A 16,671-nucleotide genomic window follows, 5' to 3' on the forward strand; every position below is an offset into this window, starting at 1 on the left:
ATTAACTTGAAGTTTCTAAAAGACTCCAAAACAACTATTTATCTATAAGCACAAGTTTTCTGACAATTTCTTTCTTTTGTCTCCGTAAAATCATTCTTGTTAAAATTTAAAGTTGTTTTTAATTATTTTATATTTGTTCTGAGCACATGAATAATAATCCTTCTAGATGTAATATTTGATAATTAATAAAACCTTCTTAAAATATCATCTTCTGAATCTATAACACAAGTTATAGTTTAGACCATATAATACAATACATTCCAAACTCATGCTTCAGGGACTTCTTGTGGCATAAATAACAGGGTAAACCATTTGGCACGTTCTTTCTTCTTTTGTTTCTTTTACCTGAATCCAGTAAAACTAGTAAAAAAAATATTTTTGAGATATGAACCAGACCAAATCCTACTTCCTAGTATCGAGTTCAAGATATTACAGAAAAACGTTTTATTGAATGAAGAGGAAAAAAACACATGATCCAAAAATGTATAAAAAATTTCCATTTCCTTATGGTCCCCACTAACCCCTGTGCAGGGATGTGTGGGGAATTTTGGCTATTGTTCTGTATTGTTTCTCTTTGGGTTTCTATTGTTCTTTTGGGGATATTTCAGTTGTGTCTAATGCTCCATGACCCCATTTGGAGTTTTCTTGGCAAAGATCCCACAGTGGTTTGCCATTTCCGTCTCCAGTTCATTTTGCAGATTAGAAAACTAAGGTAAACAAGGGTGAATCACATGCCCAAGGTCTGATGTGCTCAAGGTCTCTGTATGTTATTAACAGAGTGGCTCCCTCTCTAATTTTGTTCTTGATCCTAGGAGATAACTTGTGATATTGCTATTTCCATGTCATTAATATATATGTGTACATAGGCACACATATATTTACAAATATATCACATATGACCATGTGCATACACATATTCATGTTTGCATATATCTACATGAATCTAAACTTCCAAAGTATTCATCAGACACAGTGTAGTAAAAAGGTCATTAAATTCAAGATTGTCAGTATGTTGTCTGAACCCCAGTTCTGATTTTTACTAGCTGTTTCATTTTGCATTAAATTACTTAATTTCTCAGGGCTTCCTTCAGTTCCCTTATCTGTAAACTGGCCATGTTGGTCTAGATGACTACAAATGTCCCTTTTTGATCTGATTCTTATGACTATGATGATGAAAGTTCAAGAATGTTTAATGTATAACATTTCTGTCCTTCCTCTAATGGGTCAAAATTATTTATCACTTTCTAACCATTAACACAAAAATTGAATTTTTTTTATTTCTGGCTACTGACAGACATGAATATAATTCTCAGTTGTAAAAATGTAGCAACAATTAAACTTCTGAAAGGAGTGGAGAAGAGAAGATTAGAGCTGAACGATAAGAAAAGGACTATAAGGATCACTTTAGAAGAAAGTTAGACTGGATTTAGAGGGAGTAAACCTTTGGGAGAATATTGAGGAAAAATTGGAAAAGAATAATCTTTAGGATTAGATTGCACATTTTATGAGAAAATGTTGAAGGAGCAAAATTAAGTAGGACCAAATAGAATCAACGATTAAGTTCATGAAGAAAGGAACTCAAGCTGAAGAACATGGGGAGAACGATTCAAAAAGAGATGGTTGTTGACAAAACAAAATAAGTGTAAAGAACTATTTATTTAAACAAGCTATTAAAGTAAATTGATATGTTATACTGTTAGTGAAACTAATAAGAAGTTAGTCTGAAAGGGTAAAAGAGTGGCTTTATAACACTAAAGTTGCTGTCAAAATAAAGGAAGAGAAGTTGGGTAGAGATGTGAAGCTTAAGTTCTTACATCACCAAAGTACAGTGTATATAATTCATCACTTAGTAAAATGAAACCCAATGAGGGGAAGTGACTTCCATGAGATCACAAAGTTTATAAATGGGAGAGCTAGGAACTAATCCCCAGAATTCTCACTACAATTATAGAACCCTTTCAAATGTACCACACTTTATTCCTTAACAAGGATAAGGTCATGCTCTTGAATATTTTTAAATCCATTGAAAAAAAGTTGTTGTATAGTTTCCAAATGTTCTCCTCCTATATCCGTATGAATAATATATTTTATGAATGGTATGCTTCTGCTAATGTTGAAGATGTGTTTTGTTCTTGGTTATTTAAAAAAAAATGCCCTTTGGATACTGTTATCTTTCCTGAACTGATAAAAAAATTATTCATGTGTATTCTCAAAATATTATGGTTCACTATACATAGATTTGTTTTAAATGTTAATTTGACCATTTGGAAGGTCAAAATTGTATTTTCCATTTTATTGATATTATATATTCAAAGACTAGTTCAATTAAACAAATCTGTTTGACATTTTAAAATGTTAACCAGTGTACTTTATTGACCAATGTAATGAATAGACTTGACAAAAATATCAGCAAAATTCATATTTACATAAGCATAAACAACACTGAATAAATGATAATATTTTCTTGAAATATACAAGGTTAAAACCTATTGAACAAAGACAGTAAAATCCAGTTAAAATAAATGACTTAGGGTTTCTGAGAGTTAGAAATTGATTGGACAGTTAAATTTGTCCCAAAGAGAAGTCTAGTAAGTTCTACTTGCAAAACCAAAACAATATTGGATTATTCTAAATTTAGTAAATTCTTTCCTTTAATGAGTGGGAATCTTGAATCAAGAAGTTGACTTTACATAATTTAGATGAATTGTGTAGCCAAGGCCATTTGCACTGGCAGTATGATTTTTGTGCGTGAAATTTTGTGTGAATGAATCATGACTAAGCCAATTTATGACTGTCAAAAATAATTATTAAGTTTTAGTATACAGAGAGAAAATATAATTAGAAATGTAAATCATCTTGTTAGTTGGCTTGAATTAAGAAATTGTGAAGGTAGGGAAACTGCTTTGAATCATGTATAAAAGAATAATAGACAATTTTAAAGATTGAAAGGATTATACTATTTACATAGTCTAGTCCCCTCATTTTACAGATAAAGAATAAGACATCATGTCACTTTCAATGTCTGCCTGCAAATGATATATGATTAGGACAAAAAAAAAAGATTATTTTTCTATTTGAAGATATTTCTGCCATGCATTATAGTGAATAATAAGCCAGCTGTAGGACTACTACTGTATGCTGATAACGATACTCTACCTTTAGCTTCTAAATTCAAGAGGGTTGGATGTATCACTCCCCCCACAACCCAGATTTCCCTTTAAAGGGCAGATAGAAAAATAGTATTTTTTTTTGTAATGTGAGCCACAACACCTTTATTCTAGTACAATTCACTCTCTATTAGTTGCCAGTGACAAGCCCCAGTACTAAGTAACCAATTAATATTAATTAGTTTTAGAAAGAGATATTTACTTCAAAGAAAAAGCACACCTCAGAGGCATGGTTACTCCATGTCTTCAGTCTCTGGGGAACATGGACTTAGACAATGTAATTTTCACAAAGCATTGGTCTCAAAAATTTCATGTCTAAATGTGTCACCACCACTGAATGAGACCTTGTTTCAGCTGCCACTCTACTGCGTCCTGAAGGTTGTTCTTCACTTGTGTGAGTCTCAGAAATAGGCTAACTACAAAACTTTACAAGAACTCCTCATATTCTGGTGTACTGGTATTTCAAACATATAAGGTTGTAGCCTCCAGTTACCTTCACCTAAGTTGGAAGAAATAGTGCTGAGACAAAACTCAGGCCCATATTGACAGGCTACATGTAGGAGTCAGGTAGGGTGGGCCTGAGGCCTCTTCATTCATAGCATTGCTTCTGTTTTATGACTACAATACAGTCAGGCAACAAGAAGTCATCTAAAGAGACTGATAAGGTTCCATTTGACTAATATCCTTTGAATTAATCTCAGTAACGACTACACAGACAATCGAAGAAACTTTTATATGTCATATCATTAGCAGAATGTAACCAATTACATCTTATCTTTGCCAGTACCAAAGACCACTTGGGGATTTCATGCTGATAAGGATTATACTCATTTATAGTCACCAAAAACTTTCAGCTTTTTCTAGCTCCAGGTGAGGGATAAGGGCCTTCCCTTCGATATATGTGTACTCATTTGCATATATGTGTATGTCTGTTTATACAGTAAAATAAACATTATGTGTGTTCTCTGTGTTGCCTTGATCAACATGTATATGTATGCTCACACATATACACACTTTAGTTATTGTTCAAAAGTAACAAAAACTCATCAGTGTGGTAACCAACCAACTTTATGACTGAAAGTACATATTGGTAACATAATCTGTTGATGTTATATGTAGTGTTTATAGTTGTGAAAAAGAAATGTGTGAGTGTGTGTGTGTGTGTGTGTGTGTGTGTGTGTGTGTGTGTAGGTACTAAGGGTTCCATAAGAAGATTGGAAGGATTAATGCATTATGCATTTTGTCTAGATGAGTTCACCATTTCCAGATTTTTGCAGCTTCCAAAATTATGAACAGAAACTAATGTTTATTTTTGATCTACAACATCCGTTGGGTAGGATAATCCAATCAAATTTACCGAAGGTTTATCTTTTTTTTTTTTTCATAAAACCAGCTTTTAGTTTTATTTAATAGTTCAATAGTTTTCTTAATTTCAATTTTATTAATATCTCCTCTGGTTTTTGGAATTTCTAATTTGGTATTTAATTTTGGATTTTTAATTTGTTCTTTTTCTAGTTTTTTTTTTTTTAGTTCCGGGCCCAATTCATTGACCTCTTCTTTTTCTATTTTATTCATGTAAGCATTTAGAGATATAAACTTCCCCTAAGAACCACTTTCACTGCATCCCATAAGTTTCTGTATGTTGTCTCATTCTTGTCATTCTCTTGGATGAAGTTATTGGTTGTTTCTATGACTTGTTACTTTGACCCTATAGAATGAGGATTAGATTATTTAGTTTCCAATTAATATTTAGTTTATCTTTACATTGCCCTTTACTACATGTAATTTTTATTGCATCATGATCTGAAAAGGATGCATTTAATATTTCTGCCTTTCTGCATTGGATTGTGAGGTTTTTATGCCGTAGTATGTGGTCAATTTTGTGTAGGTGTAAGTAGCACACTCCATCAACTTCTTTTGAAAGACCACAGAGTGCCAATAATTTGGTCCAATTTCTTTATGTGGGTGTCAATATTTTTCATGTTTGGTTTTATTTCCTTTGCTAAAATTTGCACATTAATGAATGACTATAGCTGTAGCTACATGGTTTTAATTTATATCAAAAACTGAAGAATTCTGCCAAAAATAGATATTTTTAATCTCTTTGTTAAGTTACATGAATTTTAATTGAAATTTAAAATTAAATATAGGCTTCATGACTCATAATTACTTTCTAGTTAGGTGTTACACATAATATTTTTCTATCTGAATTGTATACTGAAGTCACTATCTACATATGTGATAAACTTTAATGTAGTCATATCATTAGGTTCTTTGATTGTTTTTTATTATTTCCCAAGCAAAAAAATGGCAAAATGGCACAGTAAAGAGAATGCTGAGGTTGAAAGATCTGAGTTCTGATTCTACTTTATGCACTTACTATTTTTGTGACCATGGTCGAGTCATGTACACCAATTCTTGCACTTTAATCAAAACAAAACAAAACAAAACAAACAACACACTCTGATGCTTAGAGATGTTACTAGTCACAAAAAGACTGCAATCTGCATTGGTGGAGGATATTCTTTTTTGGATTTCTATAACTTGATCTTTTTGCCAAATTATGATCACAGATGTTAGCATGTAAGAATCTGACAATTTTAGACAGTCTATGTGTATGCACGTATGAGAGAGAAAAATAAAATGAGGATGGGAGGGAAGAAAGGGAAAGAGTAAGACAGACAGTGAAACAGTGGGAGAAACAAAAGGTGATATTTATAAAACAGATAATTATTTAATGCAATATTACATGCTCTAAAAAATTTAAAGAAAATTTAAATTTAAATCACACATAAGATTTTACCATTAAAATATTATATAAACCAATCATCCATGGAGGAGTTATATGCCAATGTATCTCAAGGAATAGTTTTGACCTCTTAATATTTTAAATAAATATGGAAGGTGTATTGTGGAAAAGAGCAAAGCTGTTTTCTTGCTGGGGCCCAGAAATTACCAAATGTTCAGATGTTTCCAAAGGATCCAATAAGATTAGCTTTCTGGTCAAGTAATGTAACCTTTAATAAATTTTGATTCTGGACACTGTCTATATTCAGTGTAGCTCCCATCACATTCTTCTATAAGATTAATCAATGCTTCCAAGAATAGAAGCCATTTAATAAATTGTGGAAGCTTATATAACACAAGAAAAGCAAGCAATGGTATTTTTATTGTGTCCAAACTGATAAGAATAATTTATCAATAATATGAAAAAAATTAATACTACCTTTCACAAAATAAGATACATCAACTTTTTTTTTCTGTGTTTGTGAATAATCAGATGCAAATCTGTGCTTTCAACAATATTAGAAGACAGTGAGATAGTCTCCTTAAAAGTGGGAAAGATTTCTTTCATAGCAGCAAATTCACTCCTATTTGGAGTAAATTGATACTGCAGAGAGCTTTTACTAGAGGATATAATTAACCAAAAAAGAACATATTATTTCAGTTTGATGTGTTTTAGTCCCAATTCTCCTTGGATAGAACCTAGTAACTTAAAAAAATAAAAATTGTCCTTATATCCATCCACCTTCTTCCCCTGTACCTCCAAGTACCCTTCATTGTGTCCACCATCATTAGTTATGTTTTTATGTTGCTGATAAATGTTCTCATAAAGACAGGCCAGTGGCTAGTAAAGTAAATTTTGCTGGAAGTATCATTGCAGCAGTTGGGTATTGATTGGATAATAGCATAGCAAAGGTAATGATATTTTCCCTCTCACTGATGAATGCATTCTCTACAATCACATTGACTTGACTAAAAGTTGCCATACCAAAAGGTATTTAATCAAAGCCATTTTCACAATCATATTTCTAAGTGTTCAAGAAACTTTACAATTTTATTGGAGAAAGCTCAAACCAAACCCTCTTCTTTTCTTTCCTACAAATGAATACAGTTGTAACAGGATACACTGTAGATACAGGTGACTTTTATTTTATATCATCTACAGTTTTTGGAGTGTCAAAAATGTCCATTAAATCTTAATTGCCTCAAGGATCAGATTATAAAATGAAATACCTCTGTAAATTTGGGTAAGTGAAATGATAATCATTAAAGCTTAAACTACTACTTAGTACTTAAGCCAAAATGAAGGACCAGGATGCAACTTAATTATACCCAGGTGACTTATAGATGATCTACCCATGCAGAATTAGATCAACCATGTCTTTTTTTTTTTTTAGTTCAGATTATTTTCAGGTAGTTTATGATACACTTTTATTTCTTTCCTGATTCTTACAGTCTTAAAGACTGAATAAATTGCTTCATGCAAATACGTTTAGGCCATGCATGCTAGATAAGATAGAATACATAGAAACCTTTGTTAAAATATATGCTGGACATCAACACAAATAAAGTAAAAAAAGAAGGGATATGTAGATATAGACATATAAATAAGGTAGATAGATATAGATATATACACATATATACAGACATACAGACATATACATTCACACACCCACCACAATTTTATACACAGCCATGAAAGTGTCATAGAATCTCTATGAATAATAAGGAATGCTCAGTAGATTCCTAACTATGAATGAGACTGTATTAATTAAATCAAGCTTCACAAAAAGACTACAGTATCTCCTCACAGAGATCCATTATCAATCAAAGGAGAAATAACTAAATAAAATGGCAAAAAAGTAGCATATTATCCAGACCATGACAATTGATTAGAAGGGCATCCCTCTCTGAATGCCACTCCCACTTCTGCCATTTATTAGCAGTGCAACCATGATTAACTTAGTTAACTTCTCTGGACCTATGTTTCCTCATCTTTAAAACGGAAATACTAATATATTGTTAATATCTATGGTGTCTAACGGAGGTAGGAGGAGTAGAGAGAATCAAAAAATATCTTATATGTCAGAGGCTCTGCAGGTTTTAAAGCCCTATATAAATGCCCCTACTTTTAGAAGATCTCTGTGATCTCTTTCCAAACCCCTATAAGTGAGCTTTAACTTTATTTTCCCCAGAAGTAGTTCCCTGAGCGTCACATCACAGCCACCATTTCCAAACCATGATATTATACCCATAACTGTTTTCTAGCTCCCATTATGTGTTGTCCTCCCCCATTAGAAAGTAAGGCACCTGGATGGCAGGAACTGATTTCCTTGCTCACATTTCTATCTCCAGTGCTTAGCATAGGGCCTGACACATAGTAAATGATCAATAAATGCTTTATCTTGAAAAAAAAGATCATCTGTCAATATCAACACATGAATGTATGTAGTTGGATATATACTTCAGATGGACAATGAGGTGGCCCACAATTAAATAGGAGAATATGCTGAATCAGATTGGCAAACTGTGCAGTGATTTTAATGATACCAAGCACTCATTTCCATAAAACCCAAGCATTTAAAAGTTAATATTTCATTGCTTAAAATCATGTGACAAGATCATCTCGAGTAGAATCAAAATTGTTGATGATATAAAGGCCCAGGTGAGATACTTAATCTTATTTGAGCATAGCATACTCCTTGCTTGCAATAAATAGTGCAAATTATATAAGGGAAAATGTAACTGAAAAAAAAAGAGACATGGAGAGGCCTTTGATGAGCACTGAGAAATAACAATTGAATAATCTAAGTGCTACATTTGTATTCACTAAGGAATGTCCATATCTATTTGGGGAGATTCTTTAGGGAATATTCATTGGAAATTAGGAACAATAACAGCACAGAATGATCACGTGTGGATGGGCTATAAACTAGATCAGTAGAGAGAATCCAGCTATCTATCTAAACACATTTACATATATATGAACTAGCATGTGCATATATATGCAGGTGTGCATATACACATGTACTATACATATATACACATACATAATGCATAACTGTGTCTTGGGGAGTGGACCAGTCCTGTGAGTTCATTGGTAGAAGGAACTCTCTGTAAGGAACACTGCTTTTTCCTAAGCAAGCTGATACCTGCCTTGCAGCTTACAGATTTAGAAAGCTACTTAAGGTCACAGAGAGTTTAAGTCACTTGCCCAGGTTCACAAAGCCTGTATGTCAAAAGAAAAACTTGAATCAGTTTTCCTGATCCTGATGCCAACTCTATATTTCATATCTCACGTATTTCTATAACTGTATCTATATCTTATGTCTTAATATGTATGTCCTCATATTGTACATTTAAAGATATTTAATTCACACTTACTATGTATATATCTGCGTACATATTTGTGTATGTGTTTGCATATATGCATATAATAATCACTACCTATATATGGATTTAGACCATTCATTTCATCTCCCTGGATGGCATTTAGCTCATTTTTTAAAAAGAGGAAAGTAGAATAGCTTATTTGAAAAGTTTTCTTCTGCTCAAAAATTCTGCAATATTCTCATTTTATACTATGCATTTAGGTGGCACAGTAAATTAATGTTCTGGGCATAGAGCCAGGAAGAACTGAGTTCAAATCCAGTCTCAAAAAATTATATGTGACCCTGGATAAGTCATCTCTTCCTGCTTCAATTTTCTGAACTGTAAATTGGTGATATCAGCCAACTCACAGAATTTTTGATGATCAAATGAGATAATATTTGTAAAGTGTTTAATACTGAGACAGTGTATGGTTAATATATGCTTGTTCCCTTCTCTGTCCCCTGAGGCATGTAAGCTAGATACAAATGTGTTCAGAACTTAGCAAACTGAAGTAGAGACAAGGAAGAATTTCTGGGTATTAAGTTTCCACTGAATGTCTTATTTTATTTCAACTCACATGTTCCTTCTAGCAATGCTGAGGAGATGCTTTTATTAACCACATTTTGGAACTGTTTCATTCATACTTTCTCAACCCAACTGCTCCATATCCATGCCATTCCAGAAATCTTCCAAAAAGTATATGTCATGACTTCCGCTTCCAGGAGCCAAGATGGCAGAGTAAGAAGTAAGTCACTTTCACCCTTTCTTATTAACCTCTGAAAGCCCAGAAAAAATCACCCCAGAAAAATCCCTGGAACAACTGAACCAACAGAAAGACAGGGTGAAGCAGTCAGGTATCCCAAGTAGGTTGAGGGATTAATGAGAAAGACCCCTCTTACCCCAGGAGAAGGGAAGCAGTACAGAATGGGGGGTATCCAAGAAAACTAGTGGAAATCCCCACCTCAGCAAACCAGGGGGAGATCCTGAACCCCAGATGGTGGATCAGGCAAGCACCAACACCAGGACGCCTGAGTGCCTCCATAAGGGCAGGGAACCAGTGGAAACCATTTTGGAGAGCAATTTTGAACTATGCTCAAAGGGCTATAAAAATGTGCATACTCTTTGACCAAGCAACAGCAGTTCTAGGGCTGTATCCCAAAGAGATATACAAATGGGAAAAGGACTCACATGTACAAAAATACTTACAGCAGCTCTTTTTCTGGTGCCAAAAAATTGGAAATTGAGAGGATGCCTATCAACTGGGGAATGGCTTAACAAATTGTGGTATGTGAATGTAATGGAATACTATTGTGCTATAAGAAATGATGAACAGGCATCCTTCAGAAAAACCTGGAAAGACTTGTATGGACTGATGCTGAGTGAAGTGAACAGAATCAGGAGAACAATGTACACAGTACCAGTCATGTTGTGGGATGACTAACATTGATAGACTTAGCCTTTATCAGCATTGTGAGGATCTAAGACATCTCCAAAGGTTTCATGATGGAAAATGCAATCCAAATCCAAAGAAAGAACTATGGAGTTTGAATGAAGATCGAAGCATACTATTTGCTATTGTTTTCTTCTGTTTTGCTTTGTTTCCTCTTTCTGATGGTTCCTCTTATTGGTTCTAATTCTTACTTACAACATGATCAATGTGAAAATATGTTTAATAAGAATATATATGTATAGCCTATTGCATATTGAGCTATATTGGGGAGGGAGATGGGGAGGGAGGGAGACAAAAATTTAAAACTCAAAAGCTTATGGAAGTGATTGTTGATAATTCAAAATAAATTAATAAAAAAAAGAAGAAAATGAGAAAATAAATAAAAAATATATCTGAAACCCCATTGTAAGTTTTCCACTGACTTCTAATATTTTGGTGGCTTTTATTGCAACACTAGCTATTCATCTATTATCCCTTGCTCTTGGTATGTTTCTGGACAACCTCCTTTTCTGGTCAAAGATTCGTTATTTGAACCACTCTTCTAATGTAAATTTCTCCAAGAAAATGATGTTGTAAAATGTGTGTTCTTTATATAGATCTTTTAGTTACCTATTTTTTTTTTGGTTTTATGCATCTTGTGATTATTTACAATGCAAAGAAAATTACGAATTTAATCTAGTCCATTTTATATACCTATTCAATTATAGGCTTCTTCACTGGTCCTTTATATTCATTGTCCACATCATATGTCCTAATGTACTACCTCCATTGGCTATACATTCTACTGTTTCAAATAATCTGAATTGTATTTCTTCTACTTAGTACCATAGAATCATGTGGTTACATTTCAAGGGATCTTGGATGTCATCTCATCCACCCCCTCCTTTTATAACTAAAGTTGAGATTGGTTAAGTGGCTTTCCTTGGTTTATTCAGGTATTAAATGTCACAGCAGGGATATAAACTCAGGTTCTCTAATTCTACACCAAGAACTTATTCTACTGGACCACATGCTCATTTTTTCCCCCCTGTACCGATTATGGTTTCAAGGAACTGGAAATCTTACGGAGTTTATCCTAAGGTATTCAAGGTCTTTGTGCAATCAAAAAATCATTATATTCAATGTAGGCATGTTATTTTCAATTTTCTTGCTCAAAGCAGTATTGAAGAACACCTCTTACAAGCATTTAAAAGCCTGTTGGTTGAGTTTCACACCATCTTTATTTTTTTTCAAGTACTTCTCATTTCTGTGAGAAATGACATTGCCTATAATGTCCTATTTTCATTCTCTATAATGCTCTCTAAATAGATTGTATTGGAAACCAGATTATCCTTTGTTTACAAGGTTTCTCATCCTGGCACTTTTCATCTCACTCTGGCAATCATTTTATCATCAGTTTTACTTTATTTTGGAATGAGGACAATTATTCCTTTCTAGGTTTTACTCGTGACTCCAATCTTTTTTGTCCGTATCATATAATAGAAAACTTTTCACTTTTAGAATCATAACCCTTAGATTTCTCACATTAGATGTACGCTCCACCCTCCATCCTCTCCTTTTGTTTAGGTGGTTGCTCCCAAAATCTCCATTTTAGGGAGAATGTCAAGGACAACTATGCCTTCATTTCTTTCTAGGCTGCACTTCTGTCTCTTCTGACTTTCTCTAATACGTTGGTGCTTTGGGAAACTTCATTCCTTCCCTTTCCTTCACCTGATTTTTAGATTTTTTTTATAGGTGGTATTCTCCTATCAGAAAGAATCTCTTCCTTGAGAACAGGGCATATCTTTCTGCACAGATTGCTAATCCTAGTTCTTATGAGAGTGCCTGGCACATTTTAAGAAAATAATTGTTGCCTGTTGTCTTGACTTGAAATCAAAGTCAATGCATTTTTCAGTCAGTAGTAACTCTACCTGTTTTAGGAAACAGAAACTATTTACTTTTTCTCATCCTTATCTTACTTTCTATTTTGGTATGAATATTTCTTTCCTGACCATTTGATCTGAATATGACCACAGGTCATAACTATCACATGCATTTATTATAACTTAAAATATACTCTATTACAATTTCCCAAATGTGGAATTTATTTTTTTTCTTTCCTTTTCATTTTTTTTTTTGCAAATAATATTTTTTTCAGTTACATGCAAACATAGTTTTCAAAATTTTCTTTTATAAGATTTTGAATTCCAATTTTTTTTCCCTCCTTTACCTTTTCTTTCCCCAAGACATCAAGAAATTTTATTTCAGGGGCGGAGCCAAGATGGCGAGTGAAAGCAGTGACTTGCTTGAGGTCTCCCCCAAACCCTCCAAATACTCATAAAAATGGCTCTAAACAATTCTGAAGCAGCAGAATCCACAAAAAGACAGACTGAAACACATTTCCAGCCCAAGACAACCTGTAAGATTCATCAGAAAGGTGTACCATGGCAGGCTAGGAGCACAGCGTGGCGCGGATATGCAGGACGCAGCAAACCAGAAGCAGGCCTCAGAGGACTAAATTGCTGGCAGCTGTGCCAGTTTCCAGACTCCTCAATCCATGAATGCCAAAGACAACTTAGAAGGCCAGTGGGAAAAGTCTGTTTCTGTGGTGCTCAGAGAGGAAGGCGGGGTTTCAGCTCCATTCCCGAAGAGCATGGCCGGGTGGGGGGGTGAGAGCTGCTTTCTGAGCTTCAAGCCCACAGAATAAGGGGGAATCCAGTGGCTGATCAGAGAAGTATTGAAGGGATCTCTTTCCCAGTGCTGAGGCAGGAATCTCTTGCTTTGCCCGTGTGTGGATCTGGGTCACAGTTCTGGGCAGTGATGCTGGGGTGAGGAGGAGTGCTGGCATGGAGGAGTTTGTAGTGGCTGTGGAGAGGAGCCCTTCCTCACAGTTACAAGACAGAAAGGATTACTTGTGGTCACAAGCCAGGAGAGGAGTAAACACCTCGCCCTTTATCATACCATTTTGCAAGAACTGAAAATTTACAGGTCCCTACAAGTATCTCTGAAAACAGCTTTACAAACCCCTGAAGCTTGGGACAGTACACTTTCCACATTGGAAGCAGACTCTTACCTTAGCAAAGAGTTTAAAACTCAAGTAATTGGCCGGGATCATGAGCAAGCAGTGCAAAAAAGTCAGACTATATTATCTTACTTTGATGAAAAAGAAGTTCAAAATATACAACAAGAATAAGACAACAAAGTCAAAGGTCCTACATCCAAAGCCTCCAAGAAAACTATGAATCAGTACCAGGCCTTGGAAGAGCTCAAAGGAGATTTTGAAAAGCAAGTAAGGGAAGTGGAGGAAAAACTGGGAAGAGAAAAGAGAGTGATGGAAGAAAATCATGAAAAACAAGTCAACAGCTTGCTAAAGGAGACCCAAAAATATACTGAAGTAAATAACACCTTAAAAAGTAGCCTAACCCAAATGGCAAAAGAGGTCCAAAAAGCCAATGAGGAGAAGAATGCCCTAAAAAGAAAAGTTGGACAAATGGAAAAGGAAGTCTAAAAGATTATTGAAGAAAATCCTTCCTTAAATATTAGGATAGAAGAATTGGAAGCTAGTGACTTTATGAGAAACCAAGACACTGTAAAAAGATACAAAAGAATGAAAAATTAGAAAACAATATGAAATATCTCATTGGAAAAACAAGTGACCTGGAAAATAGATCCAGGAGAGAGAATTTAAAAATTATTAGACTGTCTGAAAGCCATGATTAAAAAAAGAGCTTAGACTTCATGTTTCAAGAAATTGTCAAGGAAAACTGCCCTGATATATTAGAACCAGAGGGCAAAATAGAAATTGAAAGAATCTGCAGATCTCCTCCTGAAAGAGATCCCCAAAGGAAAACTCAGGAATATTACAGCCAAATTCCAGATTTCCCAGGTCAAGGAGAAATATTGCAAGCTGCCAGAAGGAAACAATTCAAGTGCTGTGGAAACACAATCAGTATAACATAAGATTTAAGAGCATCTACATTAAAGGACCGCAGGGCATGCAATATAATATTCCTGAGGGTAAAGGAGATAGGATTACAACCAAGAATCACCTACCCAGCAAAACTGAATATAATCCTTAAGGGGAAAAAATGGTTATTCAGTGAAATAGAGGACTTTGAAGAATTCCTGATGAAAGACGAGCTGAATGAAAATTTGACTTTCAAATACAGACTCAAGTGGAACATGAAGAGGTAAGAAAGAGAAATCATAAGAGACTTATTAAGATTGAACTGTTTACATTCCTGAATGGAAAGATGATATTTATAGCTCATGAGACCTTTGTCAGTATTAGGGTAGTTGAAGGAAAAAAAAATACACACACACACACACATATATATATATATATATATATATATATATATATATATATATATATATATATAATATGTATAGATAGACAGATACATAGAGGGCACAGGGTGAATTGAAGATTAAGGGCTCATATCTGGAGAATACCAATTAATGGATGAGAGAGGATTATACTCAGAGAAGAAGAAAGGGAGAGGTAGAATGGGGTGAATTATCTCACCAAAAAAAGTGTCTTACAGTGGAGGGGAAGCAGGGGAAGGTGAGAGGGAATGAGGGAATCTTATTCTCATAGGATTTGGCTTAAGGAGGGAATAATAACATACACGTTCAGTTGGGTATGGAAATCTCTTACCCTATAGGAAAGTAGGGGGAGAAGTGGACAAGAGGGCAGGGGGATGATAGAGAGGATGTCAGATTGGGAAAGGGGACAATCAGAAGTAAATACTTCTGAGGAGTGACAGGATCAAAAGAAAGAATAGAATAAATGGGAGGGCAGGACAGGATTAAGGGAAATAGTGTTAGTTTTTCACAACATGTGTACTATGGAAGTGTTTTGCATAACTGCACATGTATAACCTATATTGAGTTGTTTGCCTTTTCAATGAGGGTGGGTGGGGAGGGAGGAAGACAGAAAATTTGAAACCTAAAGTTTTAAAAACATGTTTAAAAAAATGTTTTCACATGTTACTGGGAAATAGCAAATACAGGAGATGGGGTATAGAAGTCTATCCTGCCCTACAGGAAAATAGAATGGGAAGGTTATAAGAGAAGGGGGGAGAGATAGAAGGAGGGCAGACTAGGAGAAGGAATATTCAGAATGCATGCCATCTTGGTGTGGGAGCAGGGGGGAGATGGAGTTAAAATTTGGAACTCAAAAAGTTGTGGAAGTGAATGCTGAAAACTAAAAGCAAATAAATTTATATTTAAAAAAAAGAAATTTTATTTAGGTTCTACATGTTCAGTCATACTAATCACATTCCCATATTAATCATATCATGAAAGAAGAAGTACAACAAAAGAGAAAAAAACACAAAAACAGTGAAAATAGTATGCTTCAGTCTTCATTCAGACTCTATAGTTCTTGCTCTGGATGTGGTTTGCATTTTTCATAATGAGTCTTCGAATTGTCTTGGATAATTTTATTGCCGAGAAGAACCATGGCAATCCTAGTTAATCATCACACAATGTTGCCCTAGTGTGTACAATGTTTTCCTGGTTCTATTCATTTCACTCATCATCAGTTTATGTAAATCTTTCTAGGATTTTTTTCTGAAATCTACTTATTCATTTCTTACAGCACAATAGTATTCTGTTACATTCATATACTACAAGTTGTTCAGCCATTTCATAGTTGCGGGACATTCCCTCAATTTTCTAACTCTTTACCACCACAACAAGCTGTTAGAAATATATTTTTTGTTCATTGAGACCCTTTTCCCCTTTTTATGATTCTTTGAGATACATTATTAGATTTTTATGTGGAAACTGTTGGGTTTTTGCAGTGTTTAGAACTTTCCAAATATGTACTTGAAGAAATTAATCATGGTAGACCTTCATGACATATTTTTTTATCATCCTTTGTTCCTACTTTTGTAGAGACAGCTATGCATG

This window comes from Phascolarctos cinereus, unplaced genomic scaffold (assembly GCF_003287225.1).
Source record: "Phascolarctos cinereus isolate Bilbo 61053 unplaced genomic scaffold, phaCin_HiC Scaffold_4;HRSCAF=312, whole genome shotgun sequence".
In the NCBI taxonomy this organism is placed as follows: Eukaryota; Metazoa; Chordata; class Mammalia; order Diprotodontia; family Phascolarctidae; genus Phascolarctos; species Phascolarctos cinereus.